Genomic DNA, 24537 nt, shown 5'->3' with positions numbered 1-24537 from the left:
CATTTCATCGTTTTTCAGAAGACTTAAACATATTTTTTTTATCATAACATGTAAAGGAGTAAGGTTTAACTTTCTTTTAACTTTCTACCCTGGTGCATTGCCTGCTGGTCAGCTGCTGAAGTCTGCACAGGTACTTTTTGCTTGCCAGACATACATATTTGTTTATAGTCACAGCAAAAAGTAGAAAGAGAAAGGACACAAACAACTTATTTTACCTGTTTCCATGCTATCATCATAAAGATTAATTGCAGTTTTTTATCTAAAGTCTTATTTTTCTGTAACTTAAAAAATGCTTTTTTGGAAAATTCAGAGCATGTTGTTTCTTAATTATGTGCCCAGGGAGTGGAAAAATTCAAAATAGGAGGGAGGTTTTGAAAAAAGAGCATTTTTATTTTTGACCTCTAATGTTAAAAGAAACGTTAAAAAAAAAAAAAAAAAAAAAAAAAAAAAAAAAAAAAGTTACGTTATTTACCAGAGCTCCAGGGCATCTTATACAGCAAGACTTTTTTTTTTTTCTTTTTTTTTTTAACATTCATTTCTTTTGCTTTGGCAGCACTTTTCATCTGTTTGTGCTGTAATAACAGACAGTAGTTTTGAAATAGGGTATTTGCAATGGCTTTTGAAGCCAGTTTAAATCTGCTTGTTTTCTTCTGGTCTTTTGGTATTTGGTATCTTTTGGTCATCAGTATTTTCAATGTACAGCAAGACACTGCTCAGAGCTAATGATGCCTCAGTATAAATATGTCCACCTCTGTCTTCCCAGGACCTGGTAAAGTTTTTTGAATGTGAACATTTATTATCAGCAGGAAAAACAGGGTAGCTAGTGTGTCACAGTGAGAGCTATGTCACCTCTTTTGTTATAATTAGTATTTCAATATTATAACACAATAAAAAATGGCTTTTGCATATCTAAGGAGAGGATCATTTAGCTGGATGTATTAATGGTGTACATTCAGAAAGGTAAATACTTTATTTCTGTGTTTTGAGCACAAATTTCTGCAGTGCATTGTCAGAAAAGTGTTAGTTATGGCCCAGTTTTTGGAGCACTGGGTTCCTCCGGAGTTGTGGATAAAGCTCATGGTGAAGGAGTTTGGCCTTTCCTAGGAGGTTCTCAAAAGTGAGCAGAGAATCAGCTTCATCATGGGGAAAAACAGCGGATGTACCAATGTATAAAAGTGAAGGGTGTTAACTACATTCTGAAAGCAGACACATATGAAGGTACTCACACTACTGAGGCATACTTATTCAGAAATCAGACATGAATTTATGTGAGGATCTTAAGAGAGTTTAAAAAGACCTGCCAGGCTGATAAATAGGAGCTTTTGAGCTCTACAGTCAGACGCACAGCCGTTAAGGTATTTTATAAAGAAAAGTATTCTTTTCTTTATATTACAAGTGCACTCTTTGAGCTAGACTGCTATTATATTTTAGTAGATATTTTATTTACTGAAAATTACAGCTTTACATAGAATATACCTGAATATACCTGGAAATTGAGAGAAATTCTGGGAAAATATTGCCCAGCCCCCCCCCCCCACCACATAAAAAACAAACAAATAAACAAAAAAAAAACAATAAAAAAGGTCTGCTTTTGCATTTTGAAGTGGAAATTATATCAACGCCCAGGAAATTATCATGCTTCCCTGAACCAGCTCCAGTCAGCTGTCCAAGATCTCCAAAGACGGAGGTTCCAGAACCTCTCTGGGCAACCTGTGATTGTGCTTGGTCACCTGCACAGTCAAAAAGTAGTTCCTGAGGTTCATATGTAATCTCCTGTGTTCCAGATTTTGTTCATTGCATCTTGTCCCATTATTGGGCGCTGTATTGGATTTATGTGGAAAGGTTTTAGTAGCAGGGGGCTGCAGGGGTGGCCTCTGTGAGCAAAGCGCAGAAGCTGCCCCATGTCAGATAAGGGCCAGCTCCAGATGGCTCCAAAAGGGGCCTGCTGCTGCCCAGAACTGAGCCATGAGTGATGCTGGTTGGCCATCTGAGAGAGTAGATTTAAGAAAGGGGAAAAAAAAAAAATGCTGTGCAACAGCAGCTGGGACAGCAAGGAGTGAGAACCAGCCCTGCAGACACCAAGGTCAGTGCAGAAGGAGGGCAGGAGGTGCTCCAGGCACAGAGCAGAAGTTCCCCTGCAGCCTGTGGAGAGGCCCCTGGTGGAGCAGGCTGTCCCCCTGCAGCCCATGGGTCCCACATGGAGAAGATCTCCACGCTGCAGCCCCCCCGTGGAGGAGCCCCCGGTGGAGCAGGTGGATGTGGCCTGGATGAGGCTGCGGCCCACGGGGAGCCCCCACAGGAGCAGGCCCCAGGCCAGAGCTGCAGCCCGTGGAGAGGAGCCCACACAGGAGCAGGGGGTCTGGGGGGAGCTGCTGTCCGTGGGGGACCCGTGCTGGAGCAGTTTGCTCCTGAGGGATGGACCCCGTGGTACAGAGCCATGTTGAAGCAGTTCTTGAAGAGCTGCTGCCTGTGGGAAGCCCACACAGGATCAGTTTGGGAAGGACGGGATCCCGTGGAAGGGACCCCACGTGGAGCAGGGGCAGAAAGTGACAGTGAAGGAGTGGTGGAGATGAAGCATCATGGACTGACTGCAGCCCCCAGTCCCCGCTCCTCCGCACTGCTCTGGGGGAGGACCCTTGAGCCCTTTCCATCATTTTCTCCCTGTTTTCCTTTGAGGAGGGGGAATGAGAGAGTGGGTATGGTGGAATTTAACTGCCCGGTAGGGTAAAACCACCAGAAGCACCACTTAAAAGAGCCTGGCTTCATCCTCTGCCACCTGCCTTCAGATATTTACATACGTTGTTAAGATTGTCTGATGAACCTTCTCTTCTATAGGCTGAAGATTCTCATCTCTGTCAGTCTTTCCTCACAGAAGAGATGCTCCAGTCCCTTTATCATCTTCATAGCCCTTCATTGAACACTCTTCAGTATGTCCATTTCCCTCTTGCACTGGAGAGCCCAGAATAGGACACAGTACTTCAGGTGTAGCCTCACCAGTATTGAACAGAAAGGAAGGATTACCTTCTCTGACCTTCAGGCAAGATACTTTGTAATGCAGCCCAGAAAAGTATTAACCATCCTGTCATTGCTAGCTCGTATTCAGTTTGCAGTCCACCAGAACCCCCAAGTTCTCTTTTGGTGAAGCTGCTTTCCATTTCAGTGGCCCCCAGCAGGTACAGATGCCTGGTGTTTTTCCTCTCCAGGTTCAGTACTTTGCAATTCTCCTTGTTGGATTAAATGTTTTTCTTCTACAAATCATAACATTAAAACAAGGATTTAAAGCTCATAAAGAAAAGGAAAACTTTTAATTTGGCTTTATTTTTGTGAGTTTATTCATTGTGCCAAAAACCTGAAAATAATCTTTTGGGATTGATTTAGCTTACTACTTTTTTTTTTTTTTTTTTTTCCTTCCTCCTTTCCTCTCTAATTTCTACAGTGATTTATATGACAACTCAAATATCAGAAAAAGATACAGCATTTTTAGAAAATTTAAACAGCAATTGTATTGACCTGTTAGTAGAGATCAATGAGAAATATATTTCATCTATGTTTAAACAGCATAGCCTGTTAGTAACATAAAATTTTCCATAAACTTAATGAAGAGAATATCTAGTCCCATAAGACTGTGTTTAACTAGAGGGCTGTCAGCCACTGTATCACCTCCTGCCTACAGTCTGAATATTACCTTTAGAAGTATCCTCCATACGTTTTATCCTCACAAGTTCATTTAGGAATGCATATTATACTGCTGGTGTGACCCTGACATAGATGTTCCTTTGCTGGGAATCTAAGAGCATGTATAAAGCTACATTATATTCAATTTGATGTCTTCTTCCATATCTATACAACAGTGTTTCTCAAATCTGCTTCACCAAAATTTGGCTAGGTGGAGTGCTTCCAACAGGAGAAAGATAAACAAGAAGCCCAATAGTAAATACAACAAATAAAAACAAAACAAAACAAAACAACAGCAACAACAACAACAACAAAAACTTCTGAAAACTGAAAGAGTAACAAGGATTTGCAAATATAGAAATTTTATCATTGAATAAAATGGGAAACGTTAGTTCTCACAGTTATCAATCTTTTCTGAAAAATCACTTATGATTTAAAATAGAAGTTTTAATTATCACATTGTCCATGTGATACACATGTCCAAGTGATATTTTAGTTTTGAATATTCAGTGTGCAAGAGGAGGAAATTACATGAAATCCTGCCTGTATTGCTTTTTGTTTCTTTCATTGATATTATGATAGCATTTCTTTTCTTTACAAGCAAAGAGAAATTATTTGTCTAAAGACCTTTTCACCTCTGAATAAATGAAATATGACAATTGGTTTTGTGTTCTGAGTTCACAATCATACCAAAAAACAAAGGGCTGCAAATTAGATTGTTTCTCTGAATAGAAAGCAGACTACTATTTGTACAAAAGGCATTATTTTTAAGCAGAGAGATTTTTGGACCTTTGATTTCTGTAGCACATTTATTCTTTATTTAATTTTATGATTTCTGCATGAAGAAGAACTTATTTCATGAAATTTACTTTTTAGAAAAAATGTTTTTTAATAACATATATATATGAGGACAAGAGTGGACTGCAAGTATTTTCACTGAACAATGAATTAACTAGTATTGTACATGTATCAGTTTTGTAGTCTCAAAGATTGTTTCATTGCAATAGCTCCATGACATTCCTGTCTAATACAAATAAATATTACTTGACCTTTGCTGCTAATGATTCAGGAACATCCAATGGATGACACTATAAACAGCCAAGATTTTAGAACTACACAGGGATCTCTGTTCATGTTTAAAATTGTGGTCTCCTCCTCTTCCTTTGAAGAATATAAATTGGGAGTGGCTTAAAAGAAGCCATTCAAACTGCAGTAACATAAAATGAATGCAAATCAACAAACCATAATGGAAGACTGTGTAAGTAAAAAATAGGGGTTTTCCAATTAAAAAGTATCATGACCTTCAAAAAAATTATATCAGAATAAAACTCAGGTTTGTTGGGGAATAAGCTGTCTCTCCAGACTGAAAATCTGAAGTTAATGTTTGGTGCAAAAAGTTCCTTTTGATCTGGAAGGAAAAAAGTAATGCTGAGTCTTCGTACAAGGAAAGGAAATGCAGCACAGTTTTATCAATCTGTCAATAGGAAGCAAAGCCACAAGTAAACTATTTTGCATAATAGCTTCATAATTAGCATTCTTGCTGTAAAACTTTTTTTTTTTTTTTTTTGCATTAAACGGTTGCATTTCGTTGATCATTGGCTCAATCTTATATAATGTAGGGGCTTAGGGCTACAAAGATGGTGAAGGGCCTAGAAGGGAAGATGTATGAGGAGCGGCTGAGGCCACTTGGTTTGTTCAGCCTGGAAAAGAGGAGGCTGAGGGGAGACCTCATCGCAGTCTACAGGTTCCTCACAAGGGGGAGTGGAGGGGCAGATGCCAACCTCTTCTTGATTCATTAAGTCTTCAAAGCTGTAGACAGACAATTTTTGTATTCCTCATGTTCAATGAGATTAATGTAATGACTTGAATATCTTTACTTTCTCTCTTCTATCATAGCGACCAGTGATAGAACCCGAGGTGATGGAGTTAAGCTGCGACAAGGGAGCTTCAGGTTGGATATGAGGAAAAGGTTCTTCACCGAGAAGATGGTCGTGCACTAGAACAGGCTCCCCAAGGATGTAGTCATGGCACCAAGCCTGTCAGAGTTTAAGAAGCATTTGGACTATGCTTTCAGTCATATGGTCTGAATTATGATTTTTGGGTAGACCTGTGTGGAGCCAGGAGTTGAACTCGATGATCCTTGTGGGTCCCTTCTAACTCAGGATATTCTATTCTATGATTCTATGAATGTGAAAGGAACACAAAAGGCACTATACAAGGGGACATAAGAGCTTTGTTCCAGTTTCTTTTCCAGTAAATGTGTTACTTCTGATATCAGGAGGGCAAACTGATAGTACATGAATACAAACCCTTACTGATGTAAGCTTAACTTTCCTGGCTGTTTATCCCAGATCTCTTTTTCTTTATGCCCTCAGAGATCATTGAAGGGTAAATATAAAGCCAGCACAATCAAGAAAGGAACTGAGTTCAGGTGTCCCATATTCTGAGTAAATAACAACAGTGCCATGGACAAAATTTAAGTACTTCCTTCCTGGGAAGTGTTTTCACAGTATAGTCATAAGACTTATTTTTTCATCTCAAATATTCAGGAAATTCTGCTTGAATTTGGAAATGTATTCAGAACAAGAAAAATTTTACTGATCATAGGATGTGCTATTTCCCAAATAAATATATTTGGTTTTACTGTAATGTGTTCCAGCTGAGATCAATATCAAGCTTTAAATAACAAAATTGTAATATTTTTAGCATAACTTCAATTAATATTATCTTCTGTTAGCCCTGTCATTCATTTTTCAATCTTCTGTACTAAAATCATTGCTAAATATGGAAGTGTTATTATTTTTAATACATTACATGGTGGATTGATCTTTTAAGATTTTGTTCCTTGATTCATTAAGTTTTCAAAGCTGTAGACAGACTATTTTTGTATTTCTTATGTTCAATGAGATTGATGTAACGATTTGAACATCTTTACTTTCTCTCTTCTATCACAGGACACATGCAAACTTTTCTTCTGTATCTTTTAGTCTTTCTGCTCCCAGGAGTTTCACATTTATTAATCTGTATACTCTGAATCATACAGTTGTCTTCATAGCTCTGATCAGTATTTAGTATTTTACTTTGTGATTCCTACAACTTGGATGTTGTCATTAAAATAAACTTGAAAATGTCACAACACCTTTTCAAAACAACTCTCCTTCTTCCTCTTCTTCTTCTCTTCTTCCTCTTCTTCTTCTTCTTCTTCTTCTTCTTCTCTTCTTCTTCTTCTTCTTCTTCTTCTTCTTCTTCTTCTTCTTCCTCTTCTTCTTCTTCTTCTTCTTCTTCTTCTTCTTCTTCTTCTTCTTCTTCTTCTTCTTCTTCTTCTTCCTCTTCCTCCTCTTCCTCTTCTTCTTCCTATTCTTCTTCTTCTTTTCAAATGTATGTTAAATAATTTCTGTATTTAATCACAGAAGTTACACTGTCAACACTGCCAACGTAACTATAAATCCCACACTGAATTGTTGAATCAGAATCAGAGAATATCCCGAGTTGGAATACTTGGGGACTCCTGGGTCCCTAAAGGACCACCCAAAAAATCAGACCATGTGTCTGAGAACACTGTCCAAGTGCTTCTTGAACTCCAGCAGCCTTGTTGCCGTGCCCATTTCCCAGAGGAACCTGTTCCAGGCCAATATCTCAGTGAAGAACTTTTTCCTGCTATCTAGCCTGATAACTATCTGATCCCCTGTCACAGCTCCATGCCACTCCCCTGGGTCCTATCGCAGATCACCAGAGGGCAGAGCTCAGAGCCTTCCCCTCTGCTCCCCTTGTGAGGAAGCTGTAGAACACAATGAGGTCTCCCCTCAGTCTGCTCTTCTCTAGGCTGAACAAACCAAGTGACTTCAGCCACTCCTCATACTTCTTGTTCTCCAGACCCTTCACCACCTTCGTAGCCCTCCTTTGGATGCTGTCTAACACTTTTATATCTTTCTTATACTTTGTCACCCCAAACTGCACACAGAACTCGAGGTGAGGCTGCACCAGTGCAGAGCAAAGTGGGACAATCCCTTCCCCTGACTGGTGAGCAATGCCATGCGATGCACCCCAGGATACTGTTGGCCCTTCTGGCTGCCAAGGCACACTGCTGGTTCATGTTCAGCTTGCTGTTGACCAAAACCCCCAGATCCCTTTTGAAGGATTATAGAGAGAAAGTAAATAAAATAAATGTTTCTTTATGGTAACTCTGGCAATAAAGGCTTATTCTAAAGCATTAGTTATGGAATAATAAATTTACAAATGAAACTATAGTGACAGAAATTCTTCCACATTTTCCTTTCGTATTATTTTTAAAGACTTAACTGCATGTAACAGGAATATTTTTACTCCATTTATGTCTGAAAACAACATAAAGATATGGAGATTTTCTAGGTACTTCATCCCAGAATTTAAATTTTTCTTTGCAGGGAGAATTTCATCTACCAAGGAGATATTAATAGCTCTGTCTTTAGGGATTCTACTGAAAGCAAATTACTCCCAAACTGGTATTGCTTGCAACAAGACTATGCTCCCCCTTTCTGTAGGTGATGACTTGTATAGGAATGAGGCTGATATGTTTAACCCTTAAGTATCCTCTGGAAACAATAATGTGAAAGAATAAAAATGCTTTAGCCCAAAGTCTTGTGTCAGATTGTAAGTACTCTCTGTAGACTCCAGTCTTGTAGGTTAATAATAATTGTAACAAGTTATGGATTATTGCAATTATTTTGTGTTACCATTTGGATGTATATCATATTTTTGGTTCTGATGTTTATTGATTAGCATGGATATGTCAGTAATATCTAGGATGAATGAGTACTACTGGAAAAAAGAAGGGAACTACATTTCCCCAATAGATAGTCTGAGCATCTTAACATTTTCAAAAACATGACAGTCTACACAAGGTCAGCATGTTCTTCTCTCTAATACATTCACTCTGTCTTTGACCCACCAAAAGAGTTCACCCACATATATAACCCTCCCAAAGGGATTCAATATTATTTTTTTTTCTAACATATACTCTTGAAAAGAGATCAGTTTAGAAAAAGTTTCCTTATCATTAAATAAAAGTTTTAAAAAATCATTAAATGGGCCTTTTTTTTTTTTTTTTTTTTTTTTTTTTTTTTTTTGTGGAAAAGCATATTTGGCTGAAAAGTTTTATCTGACTCTATAGTTATTTCTGTGTTGCCCTAGGCTCCCAAAGTCATCAATGGAAATGGGCCTCTCTAGATGTGGTTCAAAGCAGAAGCCAATTCAGACATTCTGCATTGCCTTCTGGAGAAATCATTCTTATGTACTGACTATAGATGGAAGTTAGGGCAATTAAACCCTCCTATTGGTATTCTCTTGAAAGGCGCTCTTGAAAATGTTACCTTATGACTTTTATGCAATTTATCTTTCCTTCTCAAGCAATATCTTAGTAATCTTTTGAATTTGTGCATAACATGCAAAACTTTTGTGAACATTTCCTGTTTACAGTCTGGCCATAACAGTTTTTACAACTAAATGTATTTACTGTTTCTTTGGCTTGTTTTGCAATTTTTGCTTGTTCCAGAGAGAGCATTACAAAACCTGGAGATTTTTGATGACTTGAAATGTTTTCTGAGCCATGACTCTTTTTTATCTTTGTAACATCTTGATTATATGAGAATTTGCAGCATTCTCTTCTAGAATCTCTAAAAGAGCTTGTCCAAAGCCAATGCTTTTTACAACTGGTGTTGTATGAAATTACAATTACGAATGAACTTTAATAATGAATATAATTTGTCCCTAATCCAGTTAGGATCTTCAAACTCCATTCAGATGGCTATTCTGGATTTGCACTGCCAACTGCAATTACAAAGCCACTGAAAAAGACACTTTAGTAGAAGAGAGACAATGGTGTGGACCATCTCACACCATATTCACAGGGAAGGCTTCTGCACCAAGATCTTTGGCTGTCTTAAGGTAGTTCTGGTGCTTTCTATCTTTTCTATGGTTAGAAGTATATTACTCCATTGTCATCTTTAAAACCTTTTATTTATTTATTCCAGCAGCAGTACTATGCCTGTATATTACTGTCTTACAAAATTTAGGAAGTCTTAGAGGTGAGGATTTACTAGTCAGTGTTGGTAATGTGCTAATTATGTTTTTCTTTCATTCATTAGAACTAGCCAGGATCAATGGCTATCTTAATTTTCTCATTGCAATCAACAAAACAAGCTTCTTTTGTTCTGGATAAATTTCAGTTGCTCAGAAATGTTCCATTTCTAGCTTTTTCTCAAGACAGTTTCCTTTTTTTTTTTTTTTTTTTTTTTTTTTTTTGGGTCAAACTTTGCCTTTGAAGACGTGATATGTTAAAATTCTTGGGCAACCATGCTTAAGAAACAGTTACTTGGGCCATAAGAAAATATAAAAAATCTTTTCTGTACCCTTTTTATGTTCTATTCCCTCTTTCGCTTGTCCAATACAGAATGCAGCTTAAGACTAAATATATTTAAATTGATATGTTTAACATATAATATACTATAAATATACTATATACATAAATATGTTTAATGTTAAATATACTAAATATATATTTAAATATATATATGTTTGCAATGGTTGCTTTTTATGGGGACACACCTTTTATCAAAAATCAGAAAACAAATATCTGGAAAACAAATATCAAATTATTAATTTAATTTATAGGATCTGTAGTTCTTGAGGCATTTTGACAACACATTTTGCCAACAGTCACCTGCTTGTCACAAGTGATATATGTCACCCTTATCAAAGAACTGTAGAATCATTTAGGTTGGAAAAGACCTTTAAGGTCATCAAGTCCAACCATATATACATATACCTTCAAAGTATATGTTGGCTAGAGATTTTTACAGTGCATCACACTGAATCACAATGTCTCGCTATATAATGGGAATACCATATATTCATTACATGAGATATAACTTGTGTTTTGAGTACTGTGAAGAGATGATATTTCCTACAAAATCAGAGTCATTGTATAGCTTGTCATTGCATAGCTCCTTCTGGATATCATAGTGCCAAAATCTTCCAAAACTTTTTCTTTTCCTGATTTACGCAGTGCCTGGTACATGTGAAGTTATCTGGCATGAGCTGAGAGAAGCTATTTTAAACAAAGGAATGGTATTACCTTAATGTCTACTAATTTTCTATAGTATTACCTTAATGTCTACTAATTTTCTATCCAGAGCTTTCTGCTTTGCAAACAAAAATATTGATGCTTATTACAGTAGATATCAAAAACCGACAGCCATATTGATGAATATTGAAACAATTTGCAACACAGTATATTTAATAATTTATGATGTTTTCATAAATTCTTTTGTGAGTAAGTGTAGCTCTTACATAACTGTTGCATAGTGGCATTGTGAGAACAATTCTTGGAGTGCCTAGGCTTTTTCTTCAGTGATATTGAAAGTTGTACACACTCTCTTTTGAGTAAAATTTCAGAAAAAAAACAAAAACAAAACAAAACAATGTTAATGTATGATATCTACTCCTATATGTACAACACATATAAGACCCATTTGTCAATGTATTTTTAGATTTCAGCCATTCATAACATATAGTTATATATCTACATTTTTATAAATGTTAGTTTTCTCTGTATGAGAAAACATATGTTTGAATTAGATGTGTGTCTCCCAGAGGCACTGTACAGGCAGGTATTTTAGATGAAATATAATTTGTTAGCTGTTAGCTTCATAGAGGACTCACAGTGCTGTCTGTAGATGAAAGTAATCTAAGATGGTGACATTGAGAAACCCAGCTAATAGTGATAGATGTGTGAGTCTTTCTAATGCAGTGCCAACAAAACCAAGAATTCACTGTTAATGGGGAAGATGAGAAATGTAAGTGATTCATTCTCAGGACTGCATCCTTTTTTACAGTTTCACATAATCTGTAGTTTTTTTGAAATAGTTAAGTGGTGTCTGTTTGATATATTCCTGTCAATGATCATATTAGGTGAATAAACCTGTCAATATTCACGCAATATTTTAGCAAGGATCATCTGCATGTACTAGGTCAACACACTACCATTAGTGTAGCTCTTGTGATATAAAGATCTGGTTACTAGTGGAGTCCCCCAGGGCTCGGTACTGGGGCCGGTCCTCTTTAATATCTTTATTGATGACCTGGACGAGGGGATCGAGTGCACCCTCAGTAAGTTTGCAGATGACACCAAGTTAGGTGCGTGTGTCGATCTGCTCGACGGAAGGAAGGCTCTGCAGGAGGATCTGGATAGGCTGGACCGATGGGCTGAGGTCAACTGTATGAAGTTCAACAAGGCCAAGTGCCGGGTCCTGTGTCTGGGGTGCAACAACCCCGAGCAGCGCTACAGGCTGGGAGATGAGTGGTTGGAAAGCTGCCTGGCAGAGAAGGACCTGGGAGTACTGGTTGATAGGCAGCTGAATATGAGCCAGCAGTGTGCTCAGGTGGCCAAGAAGGCCAACAGCATCCTGGCTTGTATAAGAAGCAGCGTGGCCAGCAGGTCTAGGGAAGTGATTGTCCCCCTGTACTCAGCTCTGGTGAGGCCGCACCTCGAGTACTGTGTTCAGTTTTGGGCCCCTCGCTACAAGAAGGACATGGAGGTGCTCGAGAGAGTCCAGAGAAGGGCAACGAAGCTGGTGAGGGGTCTGGAGAACAAGTCTTACAAGGAGCGGCTGAGGGAGCTGGGGTTGTTTAGCCTGGAGAAGAGGAGGCTCAGGGGAGACCTCATCGCTCTCTATAGGTACCTTAAAGGAGGCTGTAGAGAGGTGGGGGTTGGTCTATTCTCCCACGTGCCTGGTGGCAGGACGAGGGGGAATGGGCTAAAGTTGCGCCAGGGGAGGTTTAGGTTGGATATTAGGAAGAACTTCTTTACTGGAAGGGTTGTTAGGCATTGGAATGGGCTGCCCAGGGAAGTGGTTGAGTTGCCATCCCTGGAGGTCTGGGCGTTTAGATGTAGTTTAGATGTAGACGTTTAGGTGTAGTCCTTAGTGATATGGTTTAGTGGAGGTCTTGTTAGTGTTAGGACAGAGGTTGGACTAGATGATCTTGGAGGTCTCTTCCAACCTAGACGATTCTGTGATTCTGTGATTCTGTTATCTGTGAAAGATGTTTTTCATCCAAATAAGTTACTAATGTCCACTTTCACAAAGCTACATATGTGTAGATAAAAGTGTAAATTTAGGGAACATATATTTCCTCAGATAATGTGGGGTTGAAAACTGCATGCAGCTGCTGTTTACATTAAAAAAAAAAAAAAAAAAAAAAAAAGTATGACAGGAATAATAGAGAAAATACTATAAAACTACAAAATACTTAGACTATTAGAAAATGCATATGACAACGTGGGCCTGAGCACGCACTTCAGCTTTTGATAATGACTTGGACTAGTTGTCAAAGCCATGGACATTTCTTGGATCCCAAAGTGACAATAATATTAACATTCCTGATATGTTTATTTTATATTATATTATTAGGCAATATTATTACCTGGCATTTCTCAAGCATCTCTCCTCAGGCATCTCAAATTGCATCTCATGCAATATAGTTTATACTAATGAAAAAACAACATGCATAATAGCTTGTATCACCCCCAGTTTACAAATAACTTGTTTTTGCTCGATCTAATTAACAATTCTACTGTAAAGCCATCACAATGAACAAATATTTGAAAGTAAATAGTTTTATAATAGAGAACAAAGAGGATCTAAAAAAGCCACCAGTGACACTAAAACACAAGAACACATCCAATATCTTTAGTATTAACCTTTCAACAGCAGAATGGCTGTAATGAAATTAATTTTGACAGTAGACAAAATAGCTTTATGTGTCGTATTGATATCAGATCACTAGCTAGAGAAAATTTGGATCTTTTAATTGCTCTCTGTGACAATGTATGCAAATGAAAATCTGACCCAAAGTAGAGTGCCCCATTATGAATTTGTAACAGATTAAAATAACACCTCCTTACTAATAAATAAATACAGTGACGTAGTTTTATCATTTGTGAAAAATATTTTCAAAACTATTAAATGTGCAAAGATCCAGAGCAGAACCAGTAGAACTGATCTTCAGTGAAGGGATCTGACACAAGTATAAATGTAGGTGATCATTCTGAGGTTGAGATAAGAAAAGATGATTCAAAACTAAGGCTTTTTTGATCTGTCTTTGTTTTTCAAATTATGAGGTTAAACTGTAGTGGCAAAATTTGCATTCTTTGCAAATTGAATGTGAAATGTTGAGAAGGCTTTAACACACTTTGAAAATGACAGCAGTATGGAATATCCCTTTGGTCAGTTTAGGTCAGCTGTCCTGTTCCCTCCCCACCTCTTGCCCACCCCCAGCCTCCTGGCCTTAGGTGGCATTTGGAGAGACTTTTGCTGTGCCTACAATGCTCAGCAGTAGACAAAACATTGTTGTGATACCAATGTTATTCTAGCTACAGGTGCAGAGCATAATATTATGTGAGTTGCTGTGGGGAAAGTTAACTCCATCCCAACCAGCCTCTCTAAAATACTGAGAGACATATGATGTTGTATTATGTATATCTCTGCGTGTTTCAGAAAAAAGAGATTAAGTATTCTGTTTATCAAAACACAGAAACAATGCAACTCACAGAAGGTCAAATGATTCAGCTACTAAAAGTCTTTTTTTTTTTTTTTTATTTACTTCTAAACCAGAACAGCTGCCTCCATCTTCCAGATAGCTCTAGGTTTGTGTATGAAAACTTGCATTGCTGGCAATGAATACAGCAGCTCCACTAACATGGGAAGACCACTGAAAACCCAGCTGGGGTAGACTCCAAATATGTGATTCTCTGTAGTGAAAATTAATTGACAGAAATCTTCTAAGACCACACCCTTCACATGCTTACTCACAATGCTTTTTCCCAAGATAATGACAGATTGATTTTGTCAGCCTGTGAAACTTTGGCTTTCTGTGAGAGGGACGCAGAGCAGAAAGCAATGAAGATTGTACAATTAGACTGTTTAGTAAAGGAAGATCTATGGGAACTGAAAAATATACGTAATTTTTAAAGGCAGGCTAGTGTTACTTAACAACATGACATGAAGAGTGTAAAAAGGCACTGAAAAACATCTGTGTTATCAAGAGCAAGACTAGAGCAAAAACAAGTCCACTGATTTACCTGGGATTACCTTGCTGTAAAACATAGACTTTTAATATTAACTTGTGCATTATGTGTCATTTCTTTTCCTCTTAGCACGTGAGGTCTGACAGATCAATTAAAGACACAGCTTGGTCTTGCAGCCTTTTTCATAAATGCTGCCAAAGTTACTTGTTTCCACCTTCAAAATTGGCTACGTTTGCACTATACTAAATGAAAAGAACAGTAACACTACAAGAAAAAATACAGTGGACATAATTTATAAACTGAGACTTTACTGGGATACTGAACATGGTCAGATGGTCAGATAGTAACAGTGCTCTATATCTTCTGAAATTATGGACAAATTTTATGACATGAACATTTGTTACATAAAAAGCAGTTCCTTTAAGTGTTTCATTATTGTATAGATTCATAGAATCGTTCAGGTTGGAAATGACCTCTATGTTCATCTAGTCCAGCCTTTAACCTAGTACTGACAAGTCCACCACTAAAACATGCTACTAAGTCTACACGTTTCTTGAAGACCTCCAGGGAAGGTGACTCAAGCACTTCCCTGGGCAGCCTATTCCAATGCCACTCAACCCTGTCACTGAAGAATTTTTTTCCTAATATCCAACCTAAACCTTCCCTCGTGCAACTTGAGGCCATTTCACCTCATCTTATCACCTGGTGCTTTGAAGAAGAGCCCGATCCCCACCTCGCTATAACCTCCTTTAAGGTAATTGTAAAGTACAATAAGGTCTCCCTGAGCCTTCTTTACTCCAAGCTAAACAACTCCAGTTCCCTCACCTGCTTTTCACAGGACCCATTTTCTAGACACTTCACAGCTTCTTTGACCTTCTTTGGACACGTATAAGGTAATATTAGTAATTTCTATTGCCACTAGTTGCCTCTGCTTCTGTGGGAGTATCCTATATTTCTGTCTGATGATGAGAAAGAGTTGTTCAATTCATGAATACAACATATTTTATTTAGAACTTAAGGTGGCTCCATCTATACATACCCTCAGATGAAGTCCCTTTCATAGGTCTCAAATCTTTAATAACAGTTAACCAAACCGTCCATGGAATCATAGTAGAGATGTATATTGCCACATGGCTTGCTTTGTGTTCAACAAGGGTAAGTTAATGTACATTTTATACCATTTCAGAGACCCATCCTTAAAATAAACTTAATTATAAACAAAATATGATTTGGAGTTTTACATAGAAATCTCAAATGTTGATTTTTTATCTGACAGTAAACTGGTAACTGGTTCAGAGGAGAGAGCTCAGATACACTGTGGACCAGTGACTGTATCGTACCATGAAAGCTGGGGAACTTTTTTATTACAAACAGACTAGTGTAATACTATAGCCAAAAGGTAATAGAGGCAGCTGGGAGGAAAGGCCGTGATTATTCTGTCAGTAATAAATGAAAGAAGAGAGTTTTGAGAAGATAGTATCATTGCTGAGTCTCATGAAATCTTGGCATTTCACATTATGGCCACAAAGGCCAGACATATATCCACATCTGCCAACAGTTCTGGACCCTGTCAGGTCTTTCAGCATCATTTTCATCATTTTGATTTGTAATCCAAATTTTATTATTTCTCTTTTCCTATCCTCTCACCACCTGCCAAAACAGATGTAGAGAAAGAGAATCAATGGTTTTCCTAATTGAGGAACTTGAACTTGTCAAAAGTAATATCCTCTCTGTCTTTATGATATGTGATGAGTTTATAATCTTTTTCTTATAATGAAAAGCGTAAGAACAGAAAATAGCAAGACATGAAACTGATCACTACACACAGAACAGTGTAGGTCTGAGATATTCTTTGGACAAGCCAACTTCTCTGTCCCTCTGTAGTGAGTGTTACTTGCTTAGATAGCCATGGAACAGCATGCCATAAGATGGGTGGCAGTGGTGGTTCTGCTCTTCACTACCAAATACCCTGGAAGACTCCAGAGAGACCTCACTGCGGCCTTCCAGTACTTGAAGGCAGAGTATAAACAGAAGGAGGAATGCCTGTTTACATGTGTTGGTAGTGATAGGACAAGGGGGAATGGTCTTAGTTTACTAAGACAGGGGAGATATAGGTTGGAAATTAGGAGAAAGTTTTTCACTCAGAGGATGGTGAGGCACTGGAATGGGTTGCCCAAGGAGGTTGTGGATGCCCCATCCCTGGAGGCATTCAAGGCCAGGCGTGCTGCAACTCTGGGCAGCCTGCTTTAGTGGTTGGCAACCCTGCCCAGAGCAGGGGGGTTGAAACTAGATTATCCTTTAGGTCCTTTTCAACCCAGGCCATTCTATGATACTATGAAATATAATATCAAGAATCACGGAATCACAGAATCATAGAATGGTTTATGTTGGAAGGGGTCTTAAAGTTCATCTAGTTCCAAACTTACTGTCATGGTCAGGGACGCCTCCCACTAAATCAGGTTGTTCAAAGCCCCATCCAACCTGGCCTTGAATACTTCCAAGGATGGAAGCTTCTCTGGGTAACCTGTTCTAGGCCCTCACAGTCATCATGGTAAAGAATTTCTTCCTTATATCTAGTCTAAATCTATCCTCTTTTAGTTTAAAGCCATTATCCCTTGTCATATCACTACACTCCCTGACAAACAGTTGCTCCCCAGCTTTCCTGTTGGCCCCCTTTAGGTACTGGAAGGCTGCAATAAGGTGTCCCCGAAGCCTTCCCTTCCCCAGGCTGAACAAGCTCAACTTCCTCAGCCTGTCTTAGTAGGAGACATGCTCTAGTCCTCTGATAATTTTTGTGGCCCTCCTCCGGGCTTGTTCTAATACATCCATGTCTTGTGCTGGGGACACCAAAGCTGAATACATTGCTGCAGGTGGGGTCCCAAGAGAGCAGAGTAAAGGAGAAGAATCACCTCCCTCAACCCCCTCAACCTGCTGGCCATGCTTCTTTGGATGCAGCCCAGGATACAGCTGGCTTTCTGGGCTGCAAGCACACATTGCTGGTTCATATGGAGCTTCTCATCAACAAACACCCCCAGGTCCTTCTTATCAGGGCTGCTCTTAATCCATTCTCCACCCACCCTGTATTTGTGCTTGGGATTGCCCCAGCCCAGGTGCAGGTCCTTGCACTTGGCCTTGTTGCACTTCATGAAGTTCACCCAGGCCCACCTCTCAAGCTTATCTGGGTCCATCTGGATGTCATCCCTTTCCTCCAGCATGTGGACTGCACCACACAGCTTGGAGTCATTGGCAAACTTGCTGAGGGTGCACAAATACCTTAAGAAGAACAAGTACACTTTTATATTCATTGCTTCTGGGAACCACATTCTTAGAACACTGACATCCCTCACCTTAACAATTGCCTCATTAATTTCAACTGTTACATGGGAGTTGGTATTAGAGATATTATTTGTCCTTGCAGATTTAACAGCTGAGTAAAGAATTACATGTATATGGACTAATGATGTGTTGAGACCACTAGTTACTGACAGCAAACATTACATCCTTCAGTAAAATGGGGTTCACAGGTCTATGCATCTATAACCACATCTCTATTATCTGTGCTCTGTAATCTGATCAATGGTCTGTTATTCCCATATTTTAGCCATCAACACTGTGATTTTTAATTAAAGTTAGCAATTTGTGTGAAATGATTACGCTGTTCATTATCTTGACAATTTCATTATTGTATCAGGTAAAATAAAACATTTATAGCAAGGGAAAAAATATATGAGGTATTGTAAGGTTCAAGGAGGTTCATCACGACAGTTGGCTAAGGCTGTTATCATTAACATCAATAGAACAGGTCACAGTTCCTGGTATGCCATGTCAGTTATCTCCTTTTAAATGAATTATATATGTATTCATTAAAACTCCCCAAGTACTATGAGAAAATGAACATTGTAAGAATTGCTACCCTGCTTGCACATTCTCGGTCTTGATTTGCATGTGCAGTGGAGGCTAGAAGGATTTGACTATGCAAGACTTTGCTTGCATGATAATGCTTTTAGGAGCTTTGTCGAGTGTTCCACATTCCACATGCAGAAGTTGTTTGTGTGACTTTAACCTTACATCAGCTGAGAATTCTGGAATCCAACTTTGCTTTTTATTTTTTGGAGGTGTTCTTCTATGTACTTCTACATGAATCCCTGGGAGAAAAGGAGTGCATGGCTTGAGAAGTAGCCAAGAATTTACTCATGTTTTGATCTGGGAGCTTGTATGGGAGGACAAAAAAGAGGGAAGCACATCATAAACCTGTAGATGACCATATTGATTAAAAGTTATTTATATGCTAACTTGTCCTATACAGGAAAGAAAATTGTTATTACCACCCTTTAAATGAGAATGTTTGTTGTCCTTATGTTGTCCTTATGCTGACCTGTCAACAACACCTTAGTTTGCAAAGTCAGTCTCATAGGTATCAAGTATAAGGAGACATTGATACATGGCCTCTCTGCCAACTTAGAATGCCATGAGGCTGTTTCTGCTGTGTGTGCTGCTCTGACACCCAATTTTAAGATACTTTGACTGCTGACAAAAACCATGCATTGGAGTTCAGTTGTGATTTTTCCTTTGGATGAGAGGCAAGAGAAAGGACAGGAACTAGAGACAGAAGGGAAAGCATGTGAAGAGTTTGGGCTGGGTTTCTGAGCATCAGGGAAATGATGTTCTTTCCACTGAAGTTTTCACCTTTGCTGTTCTGGAGGACATAGTAATAAATATCTCAGCACTGTATGTTATTTTTCTTTGTAGTTATTAATAAGCCTGTAGAGAATATTTTTGTTTGTTTGTTTGTTTATCTTTCCCCACAAGGAGCAGTTTCAAAACAATTCAGTGAGAAAGTCTTTCAGCAATGATGTTAAGAAGAGGTACATCTGTATTCCAGCTCTTAGTTTCCTCCAGCCTATTTACATTTCACAGATGTCCATCATCTTCACACTGAGTTTGCTCCTTCTCCTCCAACTCTTGTGCTACAAAGTCCAGTCATAGCTTTGTGTTTTCAGGAATTCAAACACCTCAAATATCTGACTTCCTGGGTAAGTACTCAAGTTACATGCTAGGTGCATAAAAGATAGAAACTCAATGGCATCCAGTGGGCTTTTAACAAAGTGTTATATTATCAGCATTAAACAACATTTATTGGTACATAGCTTGTTCTAGCTTTTGCAGACATTTATGTGTCTATACCCAGACTCTGAATCAAAACCGCTTACTTAGAAAACTGGGGTTTGCATGTTCACACAGAGACATTTATCTGCAAGGAACCATTTCATGGCTTTAGGGAATTAGGTGGTTCTAGACTGCATACAGGGGAGCTGTTCTCATTTGCCACAGAGTTTGCTGATGTTCCAACAGGCTTCCCAAATAGCAGGATTCCAGGATTTCTCTAACTGAAGTGACAAATTCCCAAGTAAATTATGAAATGACTAGAGATTAAGAACTACAAGAACTTCAGGAATCTTTTTTTTTTTTTTTTTTTTTTTTTTTAATGCTATTCTCCATGCTTTTGAGTTCTCCATAATAGCCTTTTTCACAACTCCATTTCAAAATCATCTGTCTAAACTCCTGAAAACTGTGATGCTGGTCCTATGTACTTCAGATTCTGATTGTAATGATCTCACTGTTGTCTTGTGTTATATGTGCTACCCATGGGACCTTGCTTAAATTTTAATTTGCTTTCATACCTACAGTTTTTGACTGGCAAATCTCAAAAGATTCCCTGTAATTGTGCCAGTGTGCTTGTGATTGCCATTTAACTCAAAAAAAATCTTTCAGGTCCGCCACTCCTTTGTTGGAATGTTGTTGTTGTTTAGATACCCTGCAGCACCACAAATATTAGTAAGTGTTTATGTTTACAAAATTGAATTAAATCCTCTTTGTCTATAAGTCAAGGCCTATGGCAGATTCAAGCTGTTCTGGAGTAGATGGACCTAAGTGTGATAGTGTCAGTCACAACAGATGGCTCTAGAAACCTATGTTTTGACTACTGCACAGCGTTTTAAGTTTCTTAAATTCAGACTAATGTCACCTCCTGTTTCTGTCTTTAGTCTTCCATCCATTTCTACATTATTAGAGGATAGATTTAGTGTATTAAAGCACAGATGATGACTTAAACTCTCATTTCTTGCCTCTGACCATAATCATTTTTTGCCTTCCCTGCCTATTTGTTCTTCTGACAGTATCTCAATTCCTACTTTATTCCAAGTTGAAAGAACTATTTGTACACTATGGAAAAGTGGTAGAAAATCTAATTTTCTTTTTTTGGCCCTGAAAAAAAAAATCTGGGTAAATTAGTTTTTTTCACTGTGTTTACTAGGTAAATTTGACATGACAGCATTTTCAGTATTGCTTTTCATAAAAAAATAGCAACAGTTTAACACTGTATATAAATATATAAGCATGAAAACCATAAAAAATAACAAAGCACAATGTCATCAGACATCTTCCACGCAGGTTATTCTCTGTGCTTTTTTTTGCAGAGGTAACAAGATGTATACAATGCACAAGGTATAAAATGCACAATCCAATGCTACCTCGGTACTGCAGTGGAAACATGTAGATATACAGATACAGGATGTAACAATAAAAATAAATAATAAAAACAAATACAAACACATAAAATATAAAAAAAAAGTAATAAAAAAAAAAAGTCTTCCTTCCACCAGAAAATGCTTTTGTCAACAGGGGGAAACTTTTACCAATTGTAGCAGCAACACTAGGAATGCAATTTGGTTGTAGAAAATCTTGCAAAATAAGGTTTTTACATAATGAAAACAAATAGGTTTTCATGAAGAACACATGTCATTGAGATTATGTCAAAAAGAATATAAACAATTCATGATGGAAAATTATTTGCCAGAGGAGAATTAGAATGTGAAGCTCTCTATTCCATGTCTGTGTAATAGAGACTCATCATTTGTAATGATCAGAGGGAAAATATTATAATAGCTTAACAACATTACAGAAATGTAAATGGAAAGCAAAGCAAAACAAAATAAAACAAAACACAAAAGACAGCAAAGGAAAACAAACTGAAATAAAAACAACTGTGAACTTACTCTCAGAAGCTTCTAAATATCATTTACTTCTTAGAATCACAGAAAAAAGCAAAGAAATAACATAAAGCTGGTTAGTAGGAAATTATCTATCAGTTAGTTAATATTCTTATTTTTCTGTAACTAAAACATTCGGAAGACAGTAGATACACAAACATATATTAAAACCTGATAAGCCACCTGCTTTTATTCGCAAAACTCCCCAGTGTTAAGTAGCTCTCAGAAGAAGAAAAAACATTAATAAGAATTAATATGGTCTTTGTAGGAGAAGAGGTGATGAGATGAAAAAAAAAAAAAGAAAAAAAAAAAAGAAAAGAAAAACATGGAGCCTAATCCCTACTGTCATTTTCTCTTGTCTAGATTGCAGTTACTTTCTGAGGACACTCACAGAATACTGAAATCACTTTGAATTGCATCTATAGGAACCAAGAATAATTAAATTTCTTGAGCCTTTCTGAACACTGAAGCTACATTCTTCCTCTCAAAAGAAACTGTTAAAGAGGGAAATGTAGATGGGGAAGAATCAATATCAGAACGCTACCCAACAACAATGCAGCTGAAGAGTCTCACATGGTTGAATGCATGGCTGTGATTTGTGGCTGCTGTATTTTCTCATTTTTCCACAAAGGCTGTATAAGGTGAGCCATTATTCTGTTCCTCATGACTGCCCTACTGCATAGCTACAGGCTGGAAGAATTTAGGAAGTTTCACCATTATGGATTATCTCAAGTTCTTTCAACAAGACAGAAACCAGTAGGTCTTTGGAGGATTGCTACTGAGTATATCAAAACATTGAAGGATAGAAACAACCAGGTTAGTGAAACAGACCATGAAGCTGTTATAAAACATAGAAGAGAATTCAGCTTTGAGGTTTACTGAATACCTTCTCCACACATTCCTGATCCCACCATTAAAAAAATCAACCAACCAACCAAGCAACTTCTCCTCCCCGCACCCCCCCCCCCCCCCCCCCCCCCCCCCCCGCCAAAACAACAACAATAACAAACACACTGAAACAGCTGTAGAGTAGAACTGCTGTATTTAATTTCTAAATTTCTCTGGACACCTTGTAATGTTAAATAGGCTCCATCATAAAGCTATCCAATCTAAACTATTAAGCTAGTATTTTTTTACGCTCCTTAATGAGGCAAAGAGTGAATTAGTATGAAGTGTATGCAGTACTTACTCACTGACCTTCATTTCTTATCAACCTTTTTTCAGCCTTGAGATAATTTTGTGCGTCTGGTCATTTATGTTCCGTTTTTTAGAATATTTAACATGCAAGGTAAAACATGCAATTAATATACTTCTTTGGTATCCTAGTGTGATAAGACATTAACGATTAAAGGCTATTTTGTCATGTTAATTGAGTTTTGTGTTGTTGATAACTCATCTTTGAGTTATAATATATAATATAATAATATAATAATATTATTAATAATAATATAATATATATATTTGTATATATATAAAAGCATGTAGGCTGAAGGTCTTTTTGAATTATACAAACATGGATACAACACAAATCAAATAAACACTTCTTCAGGAAGAACAGGCTTCAAAAGCAGAAGGTTTTTATTTTGTTCTGTTGATTTTTAAGACAACACAGAAATAATGAGCAAATGAAGAGAAGCCCAACATTGTAGCCATTAAGAGTTATCTATTGATAATGATGTCTGCTATAGAAATGTTGGTGAATTTGATGGGGAAAAAAATCAATGGAAATATACTGAGATGTAATTGTGACATGGATCTCCTGTTCACCTTAATGAATTAGGTAGAAGTTTTGTGGGCTGCACTTCTGAGTTTCAGATAGTTTCTTTAATGGAAAAGTTAAGTGCACTTATAGCTTCTAAACTACAGTTTATATTTCAGTGCATTTTTTGGATGAGTTTTCTGGCTACTTGACTCAGCTAGAATGTTTGTGTACATGTCCACTGGAAAAGATCTAGAATTCTAGAAGAAATCAGGCGTGTGACTATATGGCTTATATGGCAGCCAAAGTGAGGTTTTAGAAACTATTACATTTATTAAATGGAAAGACAAAATTTGATGGTAACTAAGGTTACAGAGATGCATTATATACATTTGGAATAACAACAGGTTTTACAGTTTTGAATGTACTTGCACATTAATAGAGCAGAATTTGATTAAAATAATTAAGTTGAACTATTCTGAAAGAACTCAGTTTCTTGGGATTAAAAGTGTAGATAAGAAATCTAGGTAATGATAAAATCAAATGATCTAGTATTATATGTGTTATATATATACAAATACACCTGCATAAACATTTACTTACAAATGTTTAATAAACTACCTAGTATGTATGGACATCATACTGCCATTAGAATTGTTTGCTTTCACTAGAAGGTTGGAGTTACTTTGTAATGTAGAAACACTGACTATACTTTTAATCTGAGAGGAAAACATGCAATGTCAAGTTTTGTGTTGGAGTTATATAAAATAGCTAGCCCAACAGAAGAAAAGCAAGGAGAAATCTGCTAACATAGTCACAACTCTTATAAATAACACCTTACATATTTTTGGAATTTTAAGTGGTCAAAGCATCTCCTCGTGTTTTAGTTAAAAGCAGACACTTCTCTCATCTCTGTATAAAACAGCATCATGCTGGGGCAAAGCACTTCTAAAATAGTGGATTATTCTGATTCTGATTAGACTGATTTCAATTTTTTCATTCCAAGTATCAGATATAACCCTACTGAGCTTATAAGAGTGACAGGATTTTAA

Source organism: Cygnus olor, chromosome 1 (genome assembly GCF_009769625.2).
Source record: "Cygnus olor isolate bCygOlo1 chromosome 1, bCygOlo1.pri.v2, whole genome shotgun sequence".
NCBI lineage: Eukaryota > Metazoa > Chordata > Aves > Anseriformes > Anatidae > Cygnus > Cygnus olor.
The sequence above is the reverse complement of the archived record's forward strand: the minus strand, read 5'-3'. Positions refer to the sequence as shown.